The 21,558-nt window shown below is 42.2% G+C and overlaps 1 protein-coding gene across 6 annotated transcripts in view; it reads left to right on the forward strand.

Annotated features, from left to right (window-relative positions):
• Window positions 1-3,784: 3,784 nt before the first annotated feature.
• ARK2N (arkadia (RNF111) N-terminal like PKA signaling regulator 2N) overlaps window positions 3,785-21,558 on the forward strand; it is an 84,945-nt gene continuing 67,171 nt past the window's right edge. For 3 of the 6 annotated variants that reach the window (XM_027068895.2, XM_027068899.2, XM_027068897.2), the window contains exon 1: window positions 3,785-4,094. The gene's annotated coding sequence lies outside the window, so the exon portion shown is untranslated. The remainder of the gene's footprint in view (window positions 4,095-21,558) is intronic. The other 3 variants (XM_027068896.2, XM_027068900.2, XM_027068901.2) reach the window with 2 other exon arrangements.

The following is a 21,558-nucleotide window of genomic DNA, read 5'->3' on the forward strand; positions in this document are numbered from 1 at the left end:
GAACAAGGACCCCCTTTACGGAGTGTTCTCTCTGAGCCATGAATTATGCTGATAACTTTACACACACCAGTCACTTCACTTAACCCCCAGGAGAGCCTACAACGTAGTATCAGGAGTCCTCCGTGTTGAACAGGTGAGGATGTTTATGCTTGACAGGATTGCTCAACTGCCCAGAGGTCACAGCTAGAGGGAGGCAGACCTGTATCCAAATTCAGACCTGCCAGACTCCAGAGCCCCTGGTGCTGATGACCATGTGACCTTTGCCACTTGGAATCCTTAGAATGTTCTAGATGGCCTTCCACGTGGAGGACGTAATTTAATTCTGTGAAATAATGCTCCAAGGCAAAGCAAGTAGTGTTAACTCTGGAAGTGGTGGCTTGTTGGAGGTTATGTGGCCACCAAGTGCAGAGGTGCAGCACTTCCCTGTATAGCAGGTGCTGGGAGATTGGAGTGAATGCTGGTTATGCTGGGGGTGGAGGGCAGATGGGTGGGTGGTTACACTGGGAGGGGGGTAGCCCAGCTCTTAGCAATCTGAGAAGAGTAGGGGCAGCCCAGACACCAGAGATGAGAGCTCTGTCTCTCAGATCTCCCATTTTCATCATCTAGAGAGTGGTTCTAATAATAACATCCACCTTGCAGGGGGAAACAGCAGAAGTAATGTGCTTGGTCGGGAGGGAACAGACTATAGTCCAAGCAAGGCCAGCCACACTTTGATGCTACTGTTCAGGCCACCATTTGTTTAACATTTATTCATTTTTGAGAGACAGAGACAGACAGAGCATGAGCGGGGGAGGAGCAGAGAGAGAAGGAGACACAGAATCTGAAGCAGGCTCCAGGCTCTGAATTGGCAGCACAGAGCCCAATGCAGGATTCGAACTCACTGACCACGAGATCATGACCTGAGCTGAAGTCAGACGCTTAACCGACTGAGCCACCCAGGTGCCCCTAAAAAATTTTTTTTAACGTTTATTCATTTTTGAGAGACAGAGTACAAGCGTTGGAGGGGCAGAGAGAGAGGGAGACATGGAATCTGAAGTAGGCTCCAAGCTGTCAGCACAGAACCCAATGCCGGGCTTGAACCGACGAACTATGAGATCATGACCTGAGCTGAGGTCAGACACTCAACCAACTGAGCCACCCAGGTGCCCCGAGGCCATTTCTAACAGGAACCTGCTGCAGGCCCAGCCCCAGCGCAGGTGATGCATCAGGTGCAACAATAATGCCGAGGAGTGATTCAGACAAGCCTGGCCCTGGCCTCCAAGGCTTACGACAGAAGTTGAGAGAACCATTGCTATGATTCAGTAATAACATTGCAGGTAGGCTAAGGGATGGACGTGTTTGTAGGACAGGGTCTGTGAACAGAGGTTTCTTGACAAATTTCTGTAGAGACAATGGGATGGAGAGAGTTGCTAGTGATATGGATGGTGGCTGGACTGGACTGGTTTTATGGAGATGGGATTTCAGGAGCTTGCAGAGCTGAGCATGGCACGCACATGAGATTCTGGGAGACATTTCAGTATCTACAGCACTGATAAGAATGTCAAAGAAAAACCATGGTGCTGCCTGGGTAGCTCAGTCAGTTAAGCCTCTGACTCTTGATTTTCCAGTTCAGGTCATGATCTCATGGTTTATGGGATTGTCAGCTCTGTGCTGACAACATGGAGCCTGCTTGGGATTCTTTCTCTCTCCCTCTATGCCCCTTCCCCATTTCTCAAAATAAGTAAATAAACATTAAAAAAAAAAAGATTGTCAAAGAAAAACTAGACAGTATTAGTCCACATTTACACTTTCACTTCAAGACTGACAGCTGTGATCTTGGTAATTAAATTTTCTCCTCTTCTTCTGAAAGAGCTTGGGCTCTTATCACTACCCCCCAACTTCTCAAGTTCTTTGGGGACTAAGGTGGCAGGGAAATCAATGAATAAACGAATGCATGAATAAGTGAAATATCATACATAGACAAGATGTGTATCTGGCACACAGTATGTTCTCAGTCTCAAAGAGGTAGCTGGTGGTAGTGGTTGAGAAAGCAAGCTCTGGACTTGGATTGTTTGTGTTGGAGTCCAGTACTGATGTGTGACCTTGCCATTCTGTGCCTCACTTTCTTTTTTTGTCACCTGGGGTTGGTAGTGGTACCAAACTCATAGGGTTGTTGTGAGGATTAAATGACTGAATCCACTTAAACTCACGGCACACACACACACTGCACAGCACAGTGCCTGGCACATAGCGGGTATTAAAAAAAAGTTAGCTATTAATATAAAATGATTATCAATTTATTAGTTTAGCCGTGGATGGAAAATTCTCATGCTTGTGCGCAGTCAACATACATGAGTGAACTGGGGCAGCTGAAGCACCTGATCTGATGGGAACACTGATGTTAAGGGGAACGTGGGGCTAGCGCTGTGATTTTCATAATCTCCTCTTGGGTAGTGGTCACCCCAGCTTCCAGCTTGGTTCCTGAAAAAGTAAAGACCTTTTACATATTCTCCTTAAGCTCTTACTTATTCATTTTTCAGAACCCTGCCTTTGGGAGTGCCGGTCCTTGGCTAGATCTTGAGTTATAAAGTTTGTTCTCAGTACCTCTTCTTTCTCCTTCTAAGCCCTATACCAGCCAGGTAGCCAGTACCCACTTCACCTTTCCTCCAGGTTCCACGTATAGCACATTTCTTTCAATCACAGACGTCAAGAAAAGGTCTCAAAAACTCATAGAATGCACAGATGCATCACCCCTCCCATGCTGAAGTGCAAATGAGAGCAGTGACTCTGAAGAGGTGGAATTTGGGGCGTCCGCAGCCCATAGGGGAGAGCAGGGTCTCCCTGGCTGATCCGGTTTCACCAGCAGGTGGCGGTCTATATGCCAGGCCTGTAGGGTTCCTGACCAGAAAACTCCAATGGGATGTTGATGCTATTGCAAGAGAAGAGCACAGCCGAATTTTCACCAGCCAAGCTGTCACCATCTGCAAAAAAAGTGGGGAGAAAATGTTACAGGAAATACTAGGCGTTCAGGAAGACACAAGCGACATGCACTCGAGAAATCAGAAAATACTTTATTTTGCACCAGTGCTGGCCCAGCAGAATCACCTCCAAAGGCTGAGCACCCAGCTTGGGTTTTATTGATCCTTTATACATGTGCGCTTCTGGGTTGGGCAGGACTAGTACAGTCAAGCTTCTGATTCCTGGTTGCTGGCTGGAGCAGGCAAGGAAGGAAGAGTCAAGCAAGATTACAGGAGCCAAAAGCACGCAAGGGAGTCCAGGCTCAGACATCAGGCTGGCCCTTTTTATTTGCTCTTACTGGCTTTCCTTTTCATTCCGGTCCGCCCCCCCCCCCCTCCCCCCGCCTTGATTCTCAAATTGCTGTAGCCAACTTAGAGAAAATCAGTTTGTGGGGGCCAGGGAACTTTGCTGCCACGAAAGGAGCGGTGAAGAGTCACTCAAGGATTCAGACACTAGGAGCTCCCTGAGGGAAGGCTTCAGAAGGGGTGAATAGTGAGAAGTGCACTGAAAAGGGAGCACTGTCCTTCTTTTAGGGCATTATCCTTGACTTGCATTGGCTGATTTCCGACCCTCTGGGAAGGACATTTCCGGAAGGGAGCTGCCTCATCAGATGGACGGAGCGCGGGAAAGGAGCCGGGGAAGCTGGTTTCCGCACGCTGGGCGCCCTGCAGCTGGAGGATTGCGTTTTCCTGTCCGCTAGATGGCGCTGTCTGGCTTTCCCTCGACTTCCCGAGCCAGTCCCTGGAGGCCGCTGCCGCAGCGGCCGCTCTAGCCGACCGGCGCGGCCTCTGTGGTTCCGGGCGGAAGTGAGGCGCCGAGCGGAACGGCCTCTGGTGACATTTTCTCCGGGCGGCGCGGACGAGTGAAGGGACTTGGTGGTGGAGGCTGTGGAGGTGGCGAGATTCGCCTTAGCCCCGGCGGGGCTTTGACTGCGACCCTCTGCTCGCCGCCGGGGCTTGTGCTGAGGAGGAGAAGGCGGCGGTGGACGTCGCGTCCCGAGTCACCGCGGCCGGGGGAGTCCCGGCCGGGGGGTCGGTGCGTGCCCCGACGGGGCGCGCGGAGCGGGCGAGGAGGTGCAGAGCTGCCGCGGAGCGCAGGTGAGGCGGGAAGGTGCGCAGGGCCGCGGCCCGGCTGCGGGTCGAGCCGTGGGACCGGGCTGCGTCCCGGGGAGGGGTCGGGTTGAGTCGGAGGGGTTCGGGCCGCGGGTGTGGGATCTGCGGCGCCCGGGCGCCGGGGTCGTGAAGGGCCCGGCCGGCGGGCGCCTAGTGTTCGCGCCCGGACTTGGCGGGAGGCGCGGCCCGGGTGGGGGCTCCCGAGAGGAGCGGAGTCGCCCGACGCCTTGTTCGCCCGCCCGCCCGGCAGTGACCCTCGGGTCCTCCCGGCTTCGCCCAGCTGGCGGGCGGAGCTCCCTCTCCTGTTCCGCGGGCCGCGGGTCCCTGTCCCCGGGGGCTGAGAGGAGGCTGGAGATGCCGCAGCCCGCGGGCTGCGCGGGGGAGCCGCTTTTCGGCCTGGAGTTGTCTTCACGCAACTTTCCTGCGTCCCGGCCCGCCGGGGAAGCGGCGGCGGCAGCTCTGCCAACTCTGCCAGCTCCGCGATCGGGGATCTGGCGCCGACTCCTGCCCCTGCTCCCGGGAGCCCAGGCAGCCGCCCCAGCGCCGCGGCTGCCGCGGCCTAGGAGAGGGAGAAAAAGCTTCCTTTGGCTGGCGCCGCCTGCCTCTCGGCGCTTCCACTACCTTGGGTCGGCAGACGCCTCCAGTCGATGGAGGGATGTGTCAGCCTCCAGAATTGACGTCTGGTGGAGAGTTTGTCAACTTTCTTTGGAAAATCGGCGCAAATGTTAAACTGACGGATCCCAAGTCAAAGATCATTGTCTTCTCTGGCTCTTGCCAGAGAATTTTCACTTCTCCGCAGTAGCGCTTCCTACTTTGTAATTAATTTCTTATAGCACCGACCTCAGTTTATTGTTGGGGCAGCAGCCCCCACGAGAACAGCAGGCTGTGCATTCTCTCATTAATTTACTTTCCTTTAATTTTATTTTACTTATTCTGAGAGAGAGAGAGAAGGGGAGAGAGGATCCCAAGTAGGCTTCCCGCTGTCAGCGCAGAGCCCCATGGAGGGCTTGAGATCATGACCTGAGCGAAAATCAAGAGCCCACGCTTAAGGGACTGAGCCACGCAGGTGCTCCTTATTTTCCCATTTAAATCGTCCTCTCTGCTGTGTCAGAATAGAGTCTCTCAGGTTGAAGGAATGAACGTCTGTGGGTACTTGTTCTAGCTTGAACCGCCCGAGCAGTTTATACTTAGATGTGCTTTTCACTTCTTGACTGAGCTTTTGCTTTCTGAATCCTTCCAGCCAGCAGGATGAAAATCCCACTGGTGATGCTTTGTCAAGGTTGGACCTCTTAATTACAAATACATCTGGCAGTTTTGCCTAGCCTATTATTGTGTAGTGTTGTTGGGCACATGCTAACAGTTTGAATCACTCCCTTTCTTCTCCAGGGATATTTTAAGGATGGAGGCTATTAACTTTCTAATGTAGTTTTGCTGATCTAGGCAATCTGGATTCCTCCAGCAAGAGCATTGCCTTTTGGTTTAACAAGCATTTTTAGAGGCCTACAATTGATAGTTATTACCTGATGTCCCGAGGAGTCATAACGCTAACCGTTTGTTAGTAGGAAGTGTGATATTTTGGTTGTCTAATTACTACGAAGTGTAATATTTTAGTTGTCTAATCTGGCAAATATGATGCCTCGTTTAGTGCTTTATGCACAGTAGGTGCTTAGTAAATATAAAACTGAGTTAAATTTTTAATAGAAGTTAGTTCAGGAAACTAAAATGGAATTTACTGCAGTGACCTATGCTACTTTGAAAAGGATCTCAATGAAATTTCATGCAGTTCCATTGAGAAATAATATTTTTAGCCATTTTTTGGTAAATTTTAAAAATGTTTTTATTTATTTTTGGGAGAGAGACAGAGACATAGCATGCACAAGAGCACAAGTGGGGGGAAGGGGCAGAGAGAGAGGGAGACACAGAATCTGAAGCAAGCTCCAGGCTCTGAGCTGTCAGCACAGAGCCTAATGCTGGGCTCAGACTTGTGAATTGTTAGATCATGACCTGAGCCGAAGTCGAATGCTTAACCAGCTGAGCCACCCAGGCACCCCTTTAGCCATTTTTAAATCAGAACGCTTTTCAGTATGACTGTACTTTTTTTTTTTTTTAATGTTTGTTTATTTTTGAGAGAGAGAGACACAGACAGAGTATGAGCAGGGAAGGGACAGAGAGACAGAGAGAGGGAGACAGAATCTGAAGCAGGCTCCAGGCTCTCAGCTGTTAGCACAGAGCCAATGCAGGGCTGGAACTCATGAGCGGTGAGATCATGACCTGAGTCGAAGTTGGATGCTCAACTGGCTGAGCCACCCAGGCGCCCCATACTTTTGAAACTTCAAGCCATATATTTTTTCATAATGTTAACATGTAGATGTAAACTTCAATACAGGTGTAGACAACATGAAAAGCAGAGAGAAGCTTCAAGGTAATTATACCTGAAGCATCAGCTAAATGGTTTCTTAATGAAACAATTTTTTCTGACATTTTTTTGTGGAAAATGAGTGGCCTGGATTTTGGAGCTGGAAACTTTCCCCATTGCTAGCTTCATATTACGTTCACAGTGTAGTTGTTAAATTCCTCACTAATTTAGTGTATATTACTCTTAAATGCATTTATGAATGAGTGCCATAAGGCTCTTTGTTTTATACTTTTCATGATTAATCCCAGATCTGTATATTAAGGATAAATTCAGCTTTAGATTCTGTTGGAACTGAGTGTTCACTGTATGTCCTTCAAAGATTTTATTTGATAGTGACATTGGTACTTTAAGGCTCCTTACTATATGACTAGTAACTTTTATGTAACTTGTAAACTCATTCAAAGAATTGTTTTGCTGGGATATTCAGTTTTACAGTTTTGTTCTGACATGTGCATGAATAAATTTGATGTATGGGCAATTAGAATGTTTTTTGTTTTGTTTTGTTTCTTTTTAAAGTTTGGAACTGGTATGTACTAGACACCCAAACCCTATGTTTGTAATTTTGACAAACCATCTTAGACCTTTCTGATTTTCCTGCATGTAACTAGGGATGTGAAAACACATGTATGTTCATGTTTACATGCTTGTAATTGACAGTACTTGAGAGAACCTGTAAAATAAATATGCTACTTTTGGGGTGCCTGGGTGGCTCAGTCAGTTGATCATCTGACTTTGGTAAGAGTATGATCTCACGGCTCGTGGGTTTGTCCTCACATAAGTTTCTGTGCTGACGGCCTGGAGCCTGCTTCAGGTTCTTTGTCTTGCCCTCTCTTTCTGCCCTTCCTCCGCTTGTGTGCTCTGTGTCTGTTTTTCTCTCAAAAATAAATAAATATTTTTAAAAATGCTACTTTTTAAATTTTTACTTTTTTTTTTTTAAGTAAACTCTGCACCAAACGTGGGGCTTGAACTCATGACCCCAAGATCAGGAGTCATATGCTGTAGTGATTGAATCAACCAGTCGTTCCTAAAAACGTGCCATTAATGTGTTTTCTTTTGAACCCTACTGATTTTGGTATTCTGTATTATTTTAAGAAAGAATCTGGGGTCAAATAAATTTTCTTGGATAGCTGTAGTAAAAATGAAATAGACAGTAATAAATGAGTAAAAAGCTGACTGTAGAAAGGGGGAAGAGCTATTGAGAAAACAGGACAAACAGGACACTTATTTATTACTTTGTGCCAGTAGTGCTCTAGTTGCTAGAGCTATGCTTGGTGAATAGGATTGACCAGGTCCTGATGCTAAAGGAACTTAACCATTTAAACCGGCATTTGTGGGGCACCTGGGTGGCTCAGTAGGTCTGACTTTGGCTCAGGTGATGATCTCACAACTCATGGGTTTGAGCCCTGCGTCAGGCTCTGTGCTGACAACTGAGTCTGGAGCCTGCTTTGGATTCTGTGTTTCTGTCTTCTCTCTACCCCTTTCCCCCCTCCCCCCCTTCTCTTCCTCCCTTCTCCCCCCCACCCCCACTGCCCCTCAAAAATAAAACAAACATTAAAAAAATTTATTTAAACCGGAGTTGGGATGGGTTTCCAGGTGGGCGTTCTAGGCTAGGTAACAGCCTATGCAAAAGTCATGAGTATCAATAGTCTTGACTGGTTAAGTGTGACCAGTGCCTTCAATTTACAGAGGGTTATGTTGTGAAGGTACCTTAGTCTGCTAATAAATTATTTTCTTCTTTTAGGGAAAAAAGGTTCAGGTGGAATATGAAGGATGCAATAGGCATTCCTATTTTTAAAAAAAATTTTTTTTTTCTAGGCATTCCTTTTAAAAGATTTTGTTCATCCTTACGTTCAATGAGTAGAAATGTTGCTGTTTTTCTTTATTTTGGGTTGATTGTTATTTGTCAGACTGAAGTAATTTGATAGTTATTTTTCTTTAGTTTTTAAATTCTAGTCTTAAATTTAAATTTGACTGTTGTTTTGAAACTTTTCTAAATCTTTTAGCATTTATCTTTAATTGTACCTATATTCCTTACTCTTTCAGGGCTCATGATTGAACTTAGGGGAAATAAACAGTTTTCTGCTTCTGTGTGGGCAGCTTCTCAGCACAAGTGGGATTGATGTTCAGTCAGTTTTCACACTCAGCCTACAGGTCCTTGTGGTGAAAGGAAGGAGGAGCAGGGTGAAACTAAGAAGTATTTCATATTCCTTCTATATTTCTAAACTAAGGGAGGAAATGTGTGTTGTATATATTATACATATTTTTCATAATGTTAGCAGATGATAATAGTAGACATGGTTTAAAAATACCATAAAATAACCAATGTGACTCACATTTGATGAGTGTCTTTTTTAGGTTTTGTGGCTTTATGGCGCTCATTGTCAGTTTTGATTTTGTTCTCTTTCGTGTCCCTATTCAAAACAAGGATTTCAGCCTCTGTAATTTAATAGCAAAAAGATACATGGTATAAACCCTAACTTACTAGTTTGAATTTATTCAATTTAAAAACTACCTAGATGAGTATTTTCTAGTTAACTGAAGATTAATTAAAAGTAGAAACCAACCACAGAATTGACTTACGTGTATGTGTATGTGGGGTTGTTTATACCTGATTAAATTAAAATCCCATTTACTGAGTAGGTGACAGGTGGGAATGGGTGTAAAGATGAAAGAAACCATTTCTGCCTAAGGTACTCAAATCTAGTGAACCAGATGACTTCTGAGTTTCTTTCCTGCTCTAAAATGTGAAGAAAAGTTGGGTGCCTGGTGGCTTAGTTGGTTAAACATCTGACTTTGGCTGAGGTCACGATTTTGAGGTTCGTGGGATCTGCATTAGGCTCTCTGCTGTCAGCACAGAGCCCGCTTTGGATCCTCTGTCTCCCTCTCTCTTTGCCTCTCATCCACTTTTTCTCTGTCAAAAATTGAATAAAAACATTTAAAAAAAAACAGTAAAGTTTTGGGATGCCTGGGTGGCTCAGTTGGCTGAGCGTCAGGTCATGATCTCATGGTTCAAGCCCCGTGTTGGGCTCTGTGCTGACAGCTCAGAGCCTGGAACCTGCTTCAGATTCTGTGTTTCCCTCTCTGTCTGTCCCCTGCTTGTGTTGTCTTTCTCTTAAAAAGAAACAAACATTAAAAAAAAGTTTTTTTTAATGTGAAGAATAGTGGGCTATAGGAGAAAACGGTACTGTAAAAATAATTATAGTGTGGAATTAGCCTTTTCCTTTATAAAATCAATTTGTTTTACTGATTTATTTTTTAAAGTTTATTTGTCTGAGAGAGAGTGTGCACAGGTGGGGAAGGGGCAGAGGGAGTAGAGTGAATCCCAAGCAGGCTCTACACTGCCAGCGTGGAGCCCGATGCGGGGCTCCAATTCAAACTATGAGATCATGACCTGAGCCAAAACCAAGAGTCTGATGGTCAACCCCCTGAGCCACCTAGGTGCCCCTCTTTTGTTTTTGTTTTTAAATGACATTTTTCTTAAATGGGTCTCTAAGTGTAGAAGAAAATGCGGACTTGAGTGTTCTTTTTTGTACTGCCAGTTTGTTTACAAAATACTTTTTCCTCTGCCTGGATTTCAAGTCCAAGTATTAGTAAGTTCTGGTCATTTGTTCAAAGATTACCAAAATTAAATCTGTTGAAACTTATAGCAGTCATATCCAAGAATGTGGATAAATTAGGGTTGTGCTTAAGTAATTTAGAATATTAAGTTTTCGGGGCACCTGGGGGCTCAGTCGGTTAAGCATCCGACACTTGGTTTTGGCTCAGGTCACCATCTCATGGTTCCTGAGTTTGAGCCCCACATCGGGCTCTGCGCTGTCAGTGCAGAGCCTGCTTGGGATTCTCTCTCTCTCCCTCTCTCTCTAGCCCTTCCCTGCCTGTACCCTCTCTCTCTCTCTCAAAATAAATAAGCTAAAAAAAAAATTAAAAAATTTAAGTTTTCATTAGCATGGCAAACATTAGGGAAACAAGATATGGACCAAAGTGTTTAGAAGTTATTTTTTATTGAGTTGTCTGGTTAAAAAAAATAACTTTTATGATGTTCTGAGTCAGCATTTTGCTAGATGCCTTATAATTAGAGAAAGGTATTGTTGGGGATAGGGAAGTTGGGTGTGGACTAAAACTCTGGGAAAACAGAACTGTTTTCCTTTCTGTGTTAAGAACAAAAACCTCATGTGGTTAAGATTTTAAGCAGTATCCTGCCTGCCTTAGTTTAAAAAAAATTTTAAGTTTATTTTTATTTATCTTTGAGAGAGAGATAGAGAGCAAGTAGGGGGGAGAGAGGCAGAGAGAGAGGGAGACAGAATCCCAAGCAGACTCTGTGCTGTCAGGGCAGAGCTGGACCCCGTGGGGGGTGGGGGGGCACTGGCTCAGACCCACCACCTTGAGATCATGACCCAAGCCAAGACCAAGAGTCAGATGCTTAACCAACTGAGCCACTCCAGCACCCCTGGCTGCCTTCGTTTTAATCTAACATAGAAGCATAGTTTGTTCTTACATCAACACTTTATCATCAAGGGTTTCCTATTATTTTACTCCATTGCAGTCCCCTAAATGATTTGCTCTGGTAAGTTTTTGGTATCATTTATCTTGGGGACCTCAGATCCCACCATGTGGTGACCCATCTTTATGTGTTCTGTATTCTGAGGGAGATAGAAATGGCCAGAGCAGAAATCTTGGAGAAAATCTAGAACCTGTTCTTTATCCTTAATTTACACCAATGTTGCTTTTGAGTAGAGGGTCTCTCATTAGCCATGGTGCATTCTCTGCATTTGGTAACTTCCTTGGCTCTCGATGCTGGTTTATTCACAGCCTGGGGCTGGGCCAGATGCATGTCAGTAGTGGTAGTATCTGTAACATGAAGTGATTTGAGCAGCCATTATCACTCTTGGCCTATTTATAGAGCTTATATCAGTGGAGAAAAGGTTGGCTGGCAAGCAAGCAAAGTTGCTCTCTCCCGTGGTTGCAATCTCTCAATTTATATTTCAGTTTGGATAGGCCAAATCCATTCAACTGCATTCATTTTTAACATTCCTTTTCAGTACTCCAATCTTTTAGCACTGTAGTTTCTTAGTCAACTTCACTTTTTTTTTTATTTTTATTTAAAAAAAAATTTTTTTAACGTTTATTTATTTTTGAGACAGAGAGAGACAGAGCATGAACAGGGGAGGGTCAGAGAGAGGGAGACACAGAATCTGAAACAGGCTCCAGGCTCTGAGCTGTCAGCACAGCTGACAGTGTGTCGAACTCACGGACCGCGAGATCATGACCTGAGCCGAAGTCGGCCGCTCAACCGACTGAGCCACCCAGGTGCCCCATCAACTTCACTCTTAAGGAAAAAACCCAAACAGCTATTCCCACACTGAGAATAATTAGCAATAATTCTTTACTATCATATAATATTTAGTATTCAGATTGCTCTGTTGTCTCATAAATGTATTTTTATACTTAACTCAGATTGAGTCAAATAAGGTCTGTAATGTTTTGTAATTTAAAGGTCCCCCACTTTGTTTTTTTCCCCTGGCAAATTATTTGTTGAAGAAAATTTTCCCAGTTTGAATTTGCCAGTTATATTCCGATGGTGGTATTAAATGTGTTCCTCTGTCCCTTTGGTTTCTTGTTATTTGGCTTTAGATTTAGAGGCTTGATCAGATTCAGTTTCTATAATGTATAGTCTCTCCTTTTTCTTTGAGGGGGGAAAATATTTTATAGGTGATGTTGAGTACTTGCATTAGGAGGCACTTAATGTTTGGTTCTCTGTGGTATTAGCAGCTCTTGATAATCACTGCTGAACTCCATTACTTAATTACTCATAACTCCTCACTCTGAATGCCCTTCATCATTCCCAGTTCTAACCTTTTATACTGTACCTTGTTTATAGCCTCTTCGACCTCTTCCGTTTGAGAGCTAAGGGAAGGGATGGATTGCTGTGGAGAAGAGGGCTATTTCAACTATATTATAGTTTTGTAGGAGTTTTTATTTCAATCCTGATCTTTGATTACTGCATTGCTCATTTTATCCATGCTACAACTTCTGAGTAGAAAACTAATCCCAAATGCAACAAATAATCAAAAGAAATCTTTGAAAAGCAGTATTTGTTTTGAGATATTAGTGCTTACTTAAGATAAGGGTACTGTTGTCATTAAAGTAAGTTAGTGTTTATATATAAAAATTAGAAACAAGGTTAATTTTTCTACTTCAAAGGATTTGGCAACACCACCATTAGGGACATAATGGAATCTCTTCCTAGAACTGAACATCTAGGAAGAGGGGGCTTCTTTTTGATTTATTTTTATATCCAAGTTGATAGTACTGTTAAGGTGTTTCATTATTAGTCATGGTGATTTTTTAAAATGATTCTTCAGTTCATCAATTTAACAAATATTTATTAAATATTATGTATTAGGGCGCCTGGGTGGCTCAGTTGGTTAGGTGTTCCACTTTGGCTCGGGTCGTGATCTCACAGTTCACAAGTTCTGAGCCCCGCGTTGGGCTCTGTGCTTTCAGCTCAGAGCCTGGAGCCTGCTTCATTCAGATGCTGTATCTCCCTCTCTCTCTGTCCTTTACCCACTCAGGCTCTGTCTCTCTCTGTCTCTCAAAAACAAATAAACGTTAGAAGAAAAAAATTAAAGGGGCACCTGCGTGGCTCAATTGGTTAAGCGTCTGACTGTGGCTCAAGTCATGATCTTGCATGGGTTCGAGCCCCATGTCGGGCTCTGTACTCACAGCTCAGAGCCTGGAGCCTGTTTCATTCAGATTCTGTGTCTCCCTCTCTCTCTGCTCCTATCCCGCTCATGCTCTCTCTCTCAAAAGGAACCAACATTAAAAAAAAAAATTTTTTTTTAATTAAAAAAAAAAGCAAAACTTCAAAACACCTTAACTTGGGCTCTGTTTTTTTGTTTTTTTTAAAGTTTTTAGGTGCAGGGTAGTCAGAGTTTGACAAAGAGCTTAGAAAATGGTTTGAAAGACTCACAACTGATTGTCATGGATTTTTTTTTTTTTTTTAACTTTGGTCCCAATTATTAGGAAAGCTATTCTTACTTAAAAAAAGAGCAGTAGATACAAACTATAATCTATTTTATATCATAACTGTTTTGGAGGCAGAAACTTCTCTCGGTGGTGGTAGTCTCATGATTTTTTTTAAAGTTCCATTAATGTAAGAAGTATTTTTACAACAGTGTAGAAGTAGTCTAGTTGCTTTGATTTTCAGTGCTAGGAGAGTGCATCATTTTTGAATCATAGTTTCAGTAATAAACACAGTTGAATATTTAAACTGTAAAGAAACCCCACAATTTTTGAATTTTGAAGGCAAGCCTATTAAAAAAATAACTTTAAAATATTTGTTTAGACTGCTGTGAGACTATTTATTCATTTTTTAAGATTTTATTCTTGTGGCGCCTGGGTGGCTCAGTCGGTTGAGCATCCGACTTTGGCTCAGGTCATGATCTCGCAGTCTGTGAGTTTGAGCCCTGTGTTGGGCTCTGTGTGACAGCTCAGAGCCTGGAGCCTGCTTTGGATTCCGTGTCTCCCTCTCTCTTTGCCCCTCCCCTTCTCATGCTCTGTCTGTCTGTCTGTCTCTCTCTCTCTCTCTCTGTGTCAAAATAAATAAACATTAAAAAAATTTAAAGATTTTATTCTTTTTAAGTAATCTCTACACCCAACATGGGGCTCGAACTCACAACCCTGAGATCAAGAGTTGCATGCTTCACCGACTGAGCCATCCAGGCGCCCCTGCTGTGAAGCTATTTAGACTGCAATTCCCTTGCTTAATAAACTCCTTCCCTATTAATATGTCATAGTTTTTACTTTTATTGGTTAATTGGTATGCCGTGGGCATAATTTTAAGTAAGTGCGGTATAGAAAAGTATATCTATTTTTTTTTCCCAAATATAAATATACTAAAGAAATGGTGGTTTGGGGGTTTCTACAAAGTAAAAACAATGGATATTTGTTTTTAGGGAAAGTTATCAAAGGAGTAGCCTTGTTTACCTCTTAAATGTAAAAGGTAGATATACTTTGATTTACATGAAATAAGATTTTTTTTTGGTTAAAATTTACTTACTTTAAAAAATATTTATTTATTTTGAGAGAGAGAGAGCCAGCAGGGAAGGGACAGAGAGAGAGGGAGACAGAGAATCCCAATCAGGCTCTGCGACTGCCAGCACCCAGCCGGATGTGGGTCTCAAACCCACGAACTATGAGATCATGATCTGAGTTGAAACCAAGAGCTGGACGCTTAGCTGACTGAGCCACCCATGCACCCCATAGACATACATATACATGTATACGTATCTAGCAATCTCTGCATCCAAAGTGGGGCTTGAACCCATGACCCTAAGATTAAGAGTCACATGCTCTTCTGACTGAGCCAGCTGGGTGCCCACAAAAGATGTATTCTTGTATAATTGTGGCAAAACCAAATTATGAAGTGGTTTAGTATTTATTTAAACATTGATAGTTTGTATTAGTTGAGCCATAGATATAAGGAAGGAAAAATGTCATGCCATTTGCTTTTCCTGTGGCTGCAATTTTGAAAAAATAATTAGTTTCTTAAGTCTTGTATCATTATTACGCATATCTGAAAGGCATGTGCTAAGCTATGATGCATTTGTAGATAAAGCCAGTGCTAAAGGGCAACTACACTTGTAGCAGAGTTTGTCCTTAAAATATTTATTTATTCATTCATTTATTGAAAACATTTTTTAAAATGTTTATTTTTGAGAGAGAGAGAGAGAGAGAGAGACAAAGAGACAGAGCACTTGTGGGGGAGGGGCAGAGAGAGAGGGAGACACAGAATCTGAAGTAGGTTCCAGGCCCGAGTTGTCAGGGGCTGGAGATTGTGACCTGAGCTGAAGTGAGCGGCTTAACCGACTGAGCTACCCATGCGCCTGTATTTATTTATGTAAAAAAAAATTTTTTTAACATTTATTTATTTTTGAGAGACAGAGACAGAGCACGAGCAGGGGAGGGGCAGAGAGAGAGGGAGACATAGAATCCGAAGCAGGCTCCAGGCTCCGAGCTCTCAGCACAGAGCCTGATGCGGGGCTCCAACTCACCAACCGTGAGTTCATGCCCTGAGCTGAAGTCGGACGCTTAATCGACTGGGCCACCCGGGCGCCCCCTATTTATTTATTTTTAAATGTTTATTTTTGAGAGAGTGCATGTGAGCAGGGGGTGGGAGAGCAGAGAGGGAGACAGAATCCCAAGCAGGCTCTGCTTTGTCAGTGCAGAACCCAGCTTGACTCTGAGCTGAAATCAAGAGTCAGACATTTAAGTAACTGAGCCGCCCAGGTGCCTGTCCTTAAAATTTTTAAGTGGTTGGGAAATTATTAAAAATAAAGGATTTTAAAATGGTCAGTTTTTGAAAAAGCAAAATGTCCTCAAGATTTTATTTTAATGAAACTTGTTTTTTAAACATTATATCTACAGGCCCTAGCAAAATATCTTTTACTTAATAAATACTGAATATAACTATATGTTGTTCAACAGATATGAAATGTCTGCTCTGTTGGGTGTTTTTCTAGATGCTACAGTGAGACAAGTCTTGTGCCCTCTTGTATTCTATGAAACAGACAGAAAATAAACTATAAATACACAAATGAGCAAGGTAACTTTAGATCCCTTTTAAAAAATGGAGAATAATGGGGTATGGGTGAGAGGTGTTTAGTATATTTATGGAAGGCCTTTTTTTAGGTGAGTTTGAATTGAGACCTGAAATACAGGAGCTGTCCTACCTTCAAAAGAGTGAAGGAACGTGCTTTCCTGGTAGTGGGAACAGCAAATGCAGAACCCCTTGAATCAGAAAAGATCTTATTTACATGTTGAAAAATCTGGATCCTAATGAAACAAAATGATGCTGAAGTGAGACTAAAGCAGTACATGCCTCGTAGGCCTAAAAAGTTTTATTTTAATTGTAAGGAAATGTATGTAAAAGAAACTGTAAGTCTAAGCAAGGAGCAGTCTTGTTTACCTTCTTCAGTGTACAACGTAGATATACCTTTATTCACTCAGGAGATATATTCTTGTATATTTGTGGGGAAACCCCAAATTTTAAATATTAAACCTCAAATACATTAGGAAAACTTATTTTGAGGAGCCTGTATGAAAGCCTTATTTTTAAAATATATAACCTAAATTATCTTTTGTAAAGATCCAGATGTTCAGAACTTTCATTTTGGTTGAAGGAGGCTACTTGGGTAGCACAGTCTAGTCTTAGGTTAAGAAGCAGGTTGGAAATTCAGAAACTGTTCTACTAAATATATCTATCTGATTCTATCTAAATATATCTTGGCCATTGACCTACATATTCTTTTCTTAGAAATGAGGATTATACATTTCAGGTTAACTATGAGCAATAATTAATAAAAATAATTAAAATGTTCTGGAAACCTAAATGGAATTGTTTAGGAAGTTGTCAGTGTGGGCAGACCACTCATTCTTTGTATCTTTTTAAATTACAGCTTTATAAAGGGTCTACAAATAAGCAATAAAACATTGATCAGTTTCTTCTTCTTTTCTTTAAGTTTATTTTGAGAGAGAGAGCATGCAAGTGTACCAACGGGAGAGGGGCAGGGAGAGAGGGAAAGGGAGAATCCCAAGCAGGCTCTGAGCTGTCAGCACAGAGCCCAGTGCGAGGCTTGATCCCACAAACTGTGAGATCATGACCTGAGCCTAAATGAAGACTTGGAGGCTTAACTGACTGAGCCACTTCAGGCATTCCTCATCAATTTCTTTTTTAAAAGTAATAGTGACTGAAGCACTCTTTTAGTAGGTTTTTCAGTTGAAATTGCCTACATATTATTTCTTTTTAAAATGTTCCTTGAGCCTTTTTGAAACATTGAGGTCTTGGCTAATTACATGGTCGAATTTTATGCTGTGTCTGAAATTGACTATAGTCACTAGTAGCAGTGCTTGGAGGCACTAGGACGCCAAGATACAAGGGCCAGGGTAATGCAGGGTAATGCAGATTGCTCTCGTGTTGACTTTTCAGTGAAGTCTGCAAGTAGATCTGTTTTCTGTATACAGTGACCCCTAGCTCCTGCAATAATGTTTACGCAGATGACTGTACCATATGTGTACTGTAGCACCACATGCATTTTTAGAAAGCAAAAATGAGATCTGATAGGTTCATTTAACTTTGATAAATCCAAGGTACAACTGGCCTCTAGCCTATTTGGGGCTAGAAACTCATTTGATATCATCTGGGCACTATTTTTCTCTTTGTATACTGGCTTTCTACTGCTTTTCTTTGTGGGCTTCATTTTTAGCCAGACTTTTCTTTTATGAGGGCAAAATTGGTTTTCCAACAGCTCCAAGCTAACAGTTTCCTCAGCATTTAGAAAAAATTAATAGAATTTATATTTCAGAGTAGTTTTAGATTTGCTAAAAAATTGAGCAGAAAGTGCAGAATTCCTGCATACCCCCTCTTCAGTTTCCCTTTGAATAACATCTTGCATAAGTTTGGTACATTTGAATTTTTTTTTTTAACGTTTTTATTTATTTTTGAGACAGAGAGAGACAGAGCATGAATGGGGGAGGGACAGAGAGAGAGGGAGACACAGAATCAGAAGCAGGCTCCAGGCTCTCAGCCATCAGCCCGGAGCCCGACGCGGGGCTCAAACTCACGGACCATGAGATCGTGACCTGAGCTGAAGTCGGAGGCTCAACCGACTGAGCCACCCAGGCACCCCTAGTTTGGTACATTTGTTACAATTGATGAGCTAATATTGATACATTACTAAAGTCCATGTTTACATTAGTTAGGCCCCACTTTTTGTGTTGAAAAACAGATACCATAACACAGAATAACAGTTCTGTGGATTTTGACAGATGCCTAATGCCTGTTGGTCATTGTGGTATCCAGCAGAATAGTTTCACCGCCCTAAAGATTTCCTTTGCTTCACTTACTATTCCTTCCCCTTCTCCATTCCTCTTTGGCAACCATGAATTTTTTTTTTTTTTTTTGGCAATTTATTTTAATAGACTTTTTTTTTTTTTTTAAGTAGTTTAAGGTTCACAGCAAAATTGAATGGAAAGTACAGAGTTTTCCATGTACCCCTTGGTCCCATACATGCTTGGTCTGCCCCGTTATCAATATCCTTAATCAGGGTGGTACATTTCTAACAACTGAGGGACCTCCATTGACACATCATCACCCAGAGTCCATAGTTAACATTAGAGCTAACTCTTGGTGTTGTATAATTTCTGGTTTTGGACACATAATGTGTATCCACCATTGTAGTATCACACAGAGTAGTTTTCACTGCCCTAAACATCCTCTGTGGTCCACCTGTTCATCGTTCCTTCCTCTGAGCCTCTGGCAACCACTGATCTTTTTATTGTCTGTATAGTTTTGCCTTTTCTAGAATGCCATATAGTTTGAATTATAGAGTATATAGCCTTTTCAGATTGGCTTCTTTTACTTAGTCACATACATTTAAGTTTTCTTCAGGTCTTTTCATGGCTTAATAGCCCATTTCTTTTTAGTACCGAATAATATTCCATTGTTGGCATGTACCATAGTTTACTTGGTCACCTGCTGAAGGATGTCTTGGTCGTTTCCAATTTTTGCAGCTAGCCTGTAGCATTTTTGACTGAAAACACAATATTGAAAGCATTCTTTTTCTTGACTTTATTACTGTCATCTATAGCAAATATTTATCCCCCCCCCCCCCAGGTGGTTTCCCCCTGTAAGGGTTTTATTTTTAGCTTTTCAAAAGATGGCAAGTGTTAGAGGAGATTTTTCTTCTAGGCTAAGATAAGAATAGTTCTATTTTAAAAACAGTAAAATGCAGATTAAATGTTTCTCCATTGTTAATCTAGCATTGACTGGTTTACAATCAGTAAATTGTAAGTGAAATTATTACTCAAAATAACATTCTTAGTTTAGTACTTAACTGTAGTATCATTTTGTAGCTGGAAAATGTGCTTAGTGAGGTTACATGACTTGTCCAAAGTCACATAGGCTTCAGATAAAAACAAAGGTCATATTACTGTAAGTTTTCTGGGTTTTGCATGGCACTTTGCTCTCCTTTTACTTAATCCTAACATTTTTGGGGGGAGGGAGCACCAGTTAAATATTGTATCTAAGTGGTTCAGAATCTACAGATTCTCTGTATTAACTCCTCTGTGTAATCTCTTTGTTTCTCTGACTCCAAAGCCCTTACGCTTTATGGTTTAGCAAAACTATCACCTAATTGTTTATGATAAATTAAGAGTGATGGATTGAGGGTTGTCAATAGCAAATATTTATTGAGTGGCTCGTTGTTTTAAGATATAGTGCTAGGTGGGATGTACTGTGGAGTGATGATGACTGATAAAGAACTTGGACTCTGGAGTTGCTTCTGAGAAAATCCTGACTCCAGTATTAACTTTGTGAGTTTGTGCAAATTCCTTAACTTTGCTTCTATCTGTAAAATAGAATAATAGTATTTACCTTATGGAGTTGTTGGGGGTGGGTTAATGCATTTAAATGCTTAGCAGTTTTCTGGAGATTAAAGAGTGCTTGACTTTAATAGTGTTACTGTTTTTATACATGTGAACAGATGTAGTGTATCCTTGGGCATCAAACAGTTCCATGCAGTCATCCAAAGGCTGGATAATTTGCAGTTATTTTTACAAAAATGTAAGATTAGCACTAAAATACTACTAAAACTACTCTTCATTCCTACATAAATGCTATGTATTGAGAAGTGTCTAAGTAGTGTGCTTGGGCAGTTTATGCTTTAGGCTTTTTAATGTTTATTTATTTTTGAGAGCGAGAAAGACAGAGTGTGAGCAGGAGTGGGGCAGAAAGAGAGGGAGACACAGAATCTGAAGCAGGCTCCAGGCTCTGAGCTGTTAGCCCAGAGCCTGACTCAGGGCTCAAACTCATGAACCGTGAGATCATGACCTGAGCCGAAGTCAGACACGCAACCAACTGAGCCACCCAGGTGCCCCTATGCTTTAGACTTTTTAAAGCATTATGTTGTTTCATATATGCACGTGTTTCTTTCAACCTTCAGAATGTGTATTTCTACTTCCTACTCCTTTTTAAATTTTACAGATTAGGAACTGAAGAACAAAGGTTGAGACTCATCCTAGTTTATACAGTTAGTGGCAGAATGAAGATTAGAACCCAAGTTCCTGACTCCTACCTAAATTATTTTTTTCTTCTCTACTTTGCTGCATTTCTTTTTCTTTTCCTTTCTTTTCTTTTCTCTTTTCTTTTTTCTTTTCTTTCTCTCTTTTTTATTTTAAGAAAGAGCAAGCATGAATTGAGGAGAGGGGCAGAGAGAATCTCAAGCAGGCTCCATGTTCCGTGCAGAGCCCAAAGTGAGGCTTAATCCCACGACCCTAGAATCATGACATGAGCCAAAATCAAGAGTCAGATGCCCAACCAGCTGAGCCACCCAGGCGCCCTGCTGCCTTTCTTCTTCATGTCATTACTTACACATACAGTGAGAGGTGCACACAGAGAAAAATAGAGAAAATGGTAGCCGATTGTCAAAGATTAGATTTTTTCCAGTTCATTGTTTTATTTGATCTTAGGAGTGCCAAGAATACTTTAATATTCTTGGCAGGAAAATCCCTCCCCAACCTCTGCTGAGCTTAGACCTCAATATGAAATATCTAGTGTTTCTCCAACATTTCTTTGGATGTCTCAAAGGCACTTTAGAATCCGTAAGCCTAAAACCAAACTCTTGATGTCCTTTTCTCTTCCATTCACTACACAGGTCCTTTCATGTTCTCTTAGTGATTGGTTCTACTGCCAGTCTAGTTGCAGAATCCAGAAACCGAAGACTTGCCCTTGACACGTGCCTTTCTCACTCCGCATGTTTGCTCCATGATCTCACATCCATCCACATCTTTCTGTTGCCAGAACCATTAGTCCAGAGCTACTGTAATTTTTTTTTTTTTACCTTGCCTTTGAATTGTTCTACTGACATTTACTTGTCTCCTTTTCCATCCTGTCTCCACGATGCAGCCAGAGTGTACAAATCAACTTAAATCTATGTCTCCTTCCTCTCTTTGTAATAGTGGGTTCCTATTTACTTT

The sequence above is a fragment of the Acinonyx jubatus genome, chromosome D3, assembly GCF_027475565.1.
Source record: "Acinonyx jubatus isolate Ajub_Pintada_27869175 chromosome D3, VMU_Ajub_asm_v1.0, whole genome shotgun sequence".
In the NCBI taxonomy this organism is placed as follows: Eukaryota; Metazoa; Chordata; class Mammalia; order Carnivora; family Felidae; genus Acinonyx; species Acinonyx jubatus.